The sequence below is a fragment of the Equus quagga genome, chromosome 10 (assembly GCF_021613505.1).
Source record: "Equus quagga isolate Etosha38 chromosome 10, UCLA_HA_Equagga_1.0, whole genome shotgun sequence".
Taxonomy (NCBI): Eukaryota; Metazoa; Chordata; class Mammalia; order Perissodactyla; family Equidae; genus Equus; species Equus quagga.
Window position 1 is genome coordinate 969,601 of NC_060276.1, and position 5,560 is coordinate 975,160.

Here is a 5,560-nt window from a genome sequence, read left to right on the forward strand (position 1 = left end):
GATCTTGGGGCCAGGGGTGGTTTGGTCTCAGCCAGTCCAGATTTTGGAGTTTTTGGGGATACCCTGTCAACTAGTTTTGTTGTGGATTGTTAAAATCAAAAACAAATGCAGACCAACCTTGAAAGTCCCCTGAGCAGACAGAACCAGTTTTGCCATACAAACAAAGCTTAATTTAGCTTATTTTGCAAGACTAACTTGACCTGGGTCATTTCTTGCTTATGCCTCTGGAAGTCATAAACAAAACTTGAACTGTTTCCCAAGGTTGATATCAGGTAACCACTGATGAATTCCTATCATTTCAGAAAATTCTATTACAACCTAAATCACTGTGAAGAATAAGCCATCACTGCTTCCTCACTCTGTAAGCTGTTTTGTAACAATATACTCCTGAGCCTCACACTATGTTTTGGTTTGAGTGCTCCCAGTTTGCAAACTGTCTTTTCAGTGTGTGCACAATAAACTTTTACTAATCACTACTTTGGTGAGTCATTGGTTTTACTTTGGCTGTTTCTAAACCTTTGACAGGATGTTGCCCTGGGTTTTTGGTTTTGCTACCCTATTTTCTCTCTCTGTCTCTCCTTTTTTGGGGGGTTGGGAAGGGTTGTGATGATTCAAAAATGATGTTGCCACCACTGCTGCCACTTTCGCAGAATCTATAAACCATATTACTTCTGTAACAGAATAATTAATTAATGTTTTAACTTTGATACAACAAAACACAGAAATGATTAGAAGTTCTGGGCAAACTAGTGACTTGAGGACATGGATCTAAGTCTTCTCTCCAGATTTCTCCTGAAACGACAAATGAAATACAAATTATAGGGGGAGCAGGTTCAGCAGCAAACAGCAGTAGCCTCTTACTAGAAACTCCAAGAAGCTGCTGCCAGCTGGTTTTTAGAGGAGTGCTTTTCAACTCTTTTGGGTGAATGACCTTTCTTTTTCTTTTTCTTTTGAGGAAGATTAGCCCTGAGCTAACATCTGCCACCACTCCTCCTCTTTTTGCTGAGGAAGACTGGCCCTGAGCTAACATCTGTGCCCATCTTCCTCTACTTTATATGTGGGACGCCTGCCACAGCGTGGCTTGATGAGCAGTACATTGGTCCGCACCCTGGATCTGAACTGGCGAACCCCGGGCCGCCAAAGCGGAGTGCGCAAACTTAACTGCTACACCACCAGGCCGGCCCCTGAAGGACCTTTCCTTTTAAAAAATATTTCCAATCTATAATGGATTGATACTTTCATAAAATACAATCAAATAAGTAGTAAAATTCACTGAAAAAAAGACATACCAAATACAAGTCCATATTTTTTGTTGTTAGATTCAACAGACATAAACTCACTCTGTGTGCATGTATACTTGATTTCATTACTTAACACAGGCCAGGAACAGTCTGCAGACTATCATCAATTTGCAGACCAATTTGTTTCTTAGGACAGCCATAGGTTCTGGGTGGACAGAATTTTGGGGAGATGTTATTCAACCCACTGCATGGACCATCACTTCACTGTTTTGCCAATCTCACTTTAAGTAGCTCTTGTGTAGAGGGTACAAGACGATTTTAAAGGCAGAGTCGGCCTGTAGCTCTCCACATAGGAAAGCATAGCTCGTTGTGGAATCACACTCACTAACTGAGAAAGACCAGGTCTGGAGGTGAGGTTGGGCTCTGCAGCAGCTGGAGGAAGGAAACACATCTGGCCCCATTAGCACCTCTGGAAGCCCAGCCTTCTGAGAAGAAGTCCACGTGAGTCTTTATTCCCACCTGATACTGGCTGCATTTGGTGATGCCAGAGAAAGAGCTGGGCACTGCCACGGAGTGGCTTTCTCAGGGGAAATTTGCCCAACCTGTCTACTGGTTGGCATCTCAAGATAGTAAAAGAACCTCTGTGCTGCTATCGTCCTGGGCTCCAGCCCCACCTTCTTCACTACTCTTTACAGTTATCCAGATCTCTTAGCTGGCAAAGTAGAACCACATGGAGTCTAAACACTTTTCTCCATCTTTCTTCACCCTGCATGACAGATTGGTACATAGTGTCTGATGGAGCCTTCTTAACTCCTAATTCCAGTAGACATAGACCTCCTTCTGAAGGATGAGCAAACAGGTGCACCAGTTAGGATTCCATTGGTCAAAAGGAGCAGAAATCAACTGCAACTAGCCCAGGAAACCATGGGAATTTATTATAAGAATACCAGGTCAGGGGGAGGGCAGTTGTCTCCTGGAAACCCAGGATAGGACTGCAGCCAGCCCTTAAAAACAAACTGGAACCAGAGGCTCAGACACCGTTAGGACTCCCTCCCTCTGCCTCTCATCCTTGTGGATCTACTTCGTTCTTCTCTTCCTCTGAAGACAAGTTGTGACCAGGAACTAGGCAAGGAAAGGGTTACTGAGAGTCTGATCAAAAACTAACACGGTTTGTCAAATGTTTTCCAGACAAGGAGAAAACTAAATGTGCTGTTTTCCAGAAGTTGATGTCCCGGTTTTTGCAGATGTTGCCATCCTACAGTGAACCTTACAAGTTGCAGCAAGACCCCTGCAGTTTGCTCCAGCTTCAAGTGTCCAAAATTTACCATGGATCCATGATGTAACAGTATCTTGAACTCATCATGTAACGGCCTGCACATTCTCCCTGATTAGGCCCAGTTGTTAAACAGTCGTAACACATCCTCGGCACTCTAACCCTAAGCTCAGGGGGGTACTGCTTTGGGAGCTATCCCCAGTGTTCTCCATTGCTTGTGCAAACAGTAAACCTTTTCTTCATCCACTTCAGCCTTGGTTGTGCTTTTCGGCTCCCCACTCACCAGGAGGCAGACCCATTGAGTTTGGTTACAAAGTTTCCTCTACATCTCCCAGCTGAATGATGGCAAACATAGCTAACAACTGCTCCCAACTTTACAGGTGACAGTCCAGGCGTGGGATAACTTCAAAACCCTCCTGCTATAAAATACCCTCAGAACTCTCGGTCTGTCTCGAATATGCACTCGAATATAAGAGGCCAGAAAAGCTGGCCAATGAGAATGGCAGGAGGAGATGCTGGGAATAGAGATGTCGGCCAGCTCATGTGAAGCACAACCTCTCGTGCGTGACGTTGATCTCAAGATGCAGCAGTGAACAGAGACCTCCGTGGCTCATGGCTCCACTTTCCCCCTTGCAAAAGTTTCTGCAAGGCAAAGGAAACCATCAGCAAAACAAAAAGACAGCCTATCAATTGGGAGAAGATATTTGCAAATCATGTATCTGATAAGAGGTTAATACGTGTCACCTAGTGGTGAAAGCTGCCTCACTGCCACCACACCCTCACGCCAGGTCACATCCCAAGCCACGACCAGAAGAAACAAAAAAGGAGGGTCGTGGCATGGAAGAGAAGCCTAAGAGTAAGGCAATGACCTACTCGAGGTTGACCAGTAAACAGATAATGTCTTTCTTCCACTTACCCGCATTTCCTCGCTAGATCATGAGCTCTCAATTCTGGAATGAGCATTTATTGAGTGTTCCTCTGTCTCCACCTAGTGGCAGCTGTGCCTCTAGTGTCCCTGGGAGTTCTGCAATCAGGCTCAACATTCAGTCGTTGAATGAATGAGTAAAGAGAGCAAAAGGTGTTAAAATGACCTTGAGATTGAAGGACAGTGTCTTCCAGACCTGAGCATCTATCTCCAGGAAAGAATTTCCAAACAGGATGGACGCTGAGCACGGGTTTGGGGAGAGGGGCTAAAGCATCTTCAGGTTTCCTGCAGCTCGGCCTGTTCCACAGTCTTGACTTGTCCTCTCCGCAGTGCACAGGGTAAGAACAACAGGAAGCCCCTCAATTGAGACACAGAAATATCTTCCTGGCAAGTCGGCCTGTCTTTTCCTTTCCTTCAGCACTCTCTCCCCTGGCCATCGGAACCCTCCCTGCCTCCCCACTGTTGAGCTTGGTGTGCACATTTTAGTTTATTTTGTTTCTTACTATAAATCACTCTTAGCCTTTATTCATTCCTTGAAATACTTGGCCAAGAGATTTCATGATGTCTCATGTTGATTTCACAAGGGAGTTCTAAGAGACCTTTTTTATTGTTGTGACCATTTTTTAAAATTATTTTATTGAGGTCACATTGGTTTATAACATTATATAAATTTCAGGTGTACATCATTATATATCAGTTTCTGTATAGACTGCATCATGTTCACCACCAATAGTCTAGTTTCCATCTGTCTCTGTACATATGTGCCTCTTTACCCCTTTCACCCTCCTGTCACCCACTTCCCCTCTGGCAACCATCAGTCTGTTCTCCGTATCTATGTGTTTGTTTGTTTATCTTCCACATCTGAGTAAAGTCATACAGTAATTGACTTTGTCTGACTTACTTCACTTAGCCTAATATCCTCAAGGTCCATCCACGCTGTCACAAATGGCACGATTTCCTCTTTTTTATGGCTGAGTAGTATTCCATTGTGTGTGTGTGTGTGTGTGTGTGTGTGTGTGTGTGTGTATATGTATGTATCACCACATCTTCTTTATCCACTCATCAGTCGATGGGCACTTGGGGCTGCTTCCGCATCTTGGCTATTGTGAGTAATGCTGCGATGAACACTGGGATGCATAAATCTCTTTGAGTTGTTGATTTCATGTTCTTTGGATAAATACCCAGAAGTGGAATGGCTGGCTCACACGGTATTTCTATTTTCAGTTTTTTGAGAAATCTCTATACTGGTTTCCATAGTGGCTGCACCAATTTACATTCCCACCAGCAGTGTATGAGGGTTCCCTTTTCTCTACATCCTCCCCAACACTTGTTATTTCTTGTCTTTTTAATAATAGCCATTAGGATGGGTGTGAGGTGATATCTCACTGTAGTTTTGATTTGCATTTCCCTAATAATTAGTGATGTTGAACATCTTTTCATGTGCCTGTTGGCCATCTGTATATCTTTTTTGGAAAAATATCTGTTGATACCCTCTGCCCATTCTTTGATCAGGTTGTTTGATTTTTTGTTGTTGAGTCGTATGAGTTCTTCATATATTTTGGATATTAACCCCTTATCAGATATATGATTTGCAAATATCTTCTCCCAATTGATAGGCTGTCCTTTTCTTTTGCTGATGGTTTCCTTTGCCTTGCAGAAGCTTTTTAGTTTGATGTAGTCCCATTGGTTTACTTTTTCTTTTGTTTCCCTTGACTGAGTAGATGTGGTCTTCAAAGAGATACCGCTAACACTGATGTCAAAGAGCATACTACCTATGTGGTTTTTTTTTCTGGGAGTTTTATAGTTTATGGTTTCTGGGAGTTTTATGGTTTTACATTCAAGGTTTTAATCCATTTTGAGTTAAGTTTTGTGTATGGTGTAAAATAATGTTCTACTTTCATTCTTTTGCATTTGCGGTTGTCCAGTTTTCCCAACGCCACTTACTGAAGGGACTTTCCTTTCTCCACTGTATGTTCTTGGCTCCTTTGTTGAAAATTAGTTGTCTATAGATGTGTGGGTTAACTTCTGCGCTCTCATTTCTCCACTGATCCGTGTGCCTGTTTTTGTGCCAGTACCCTGCTGTTTTGATTACTATAGCTTTGTAGTACATTTTGAAATCAG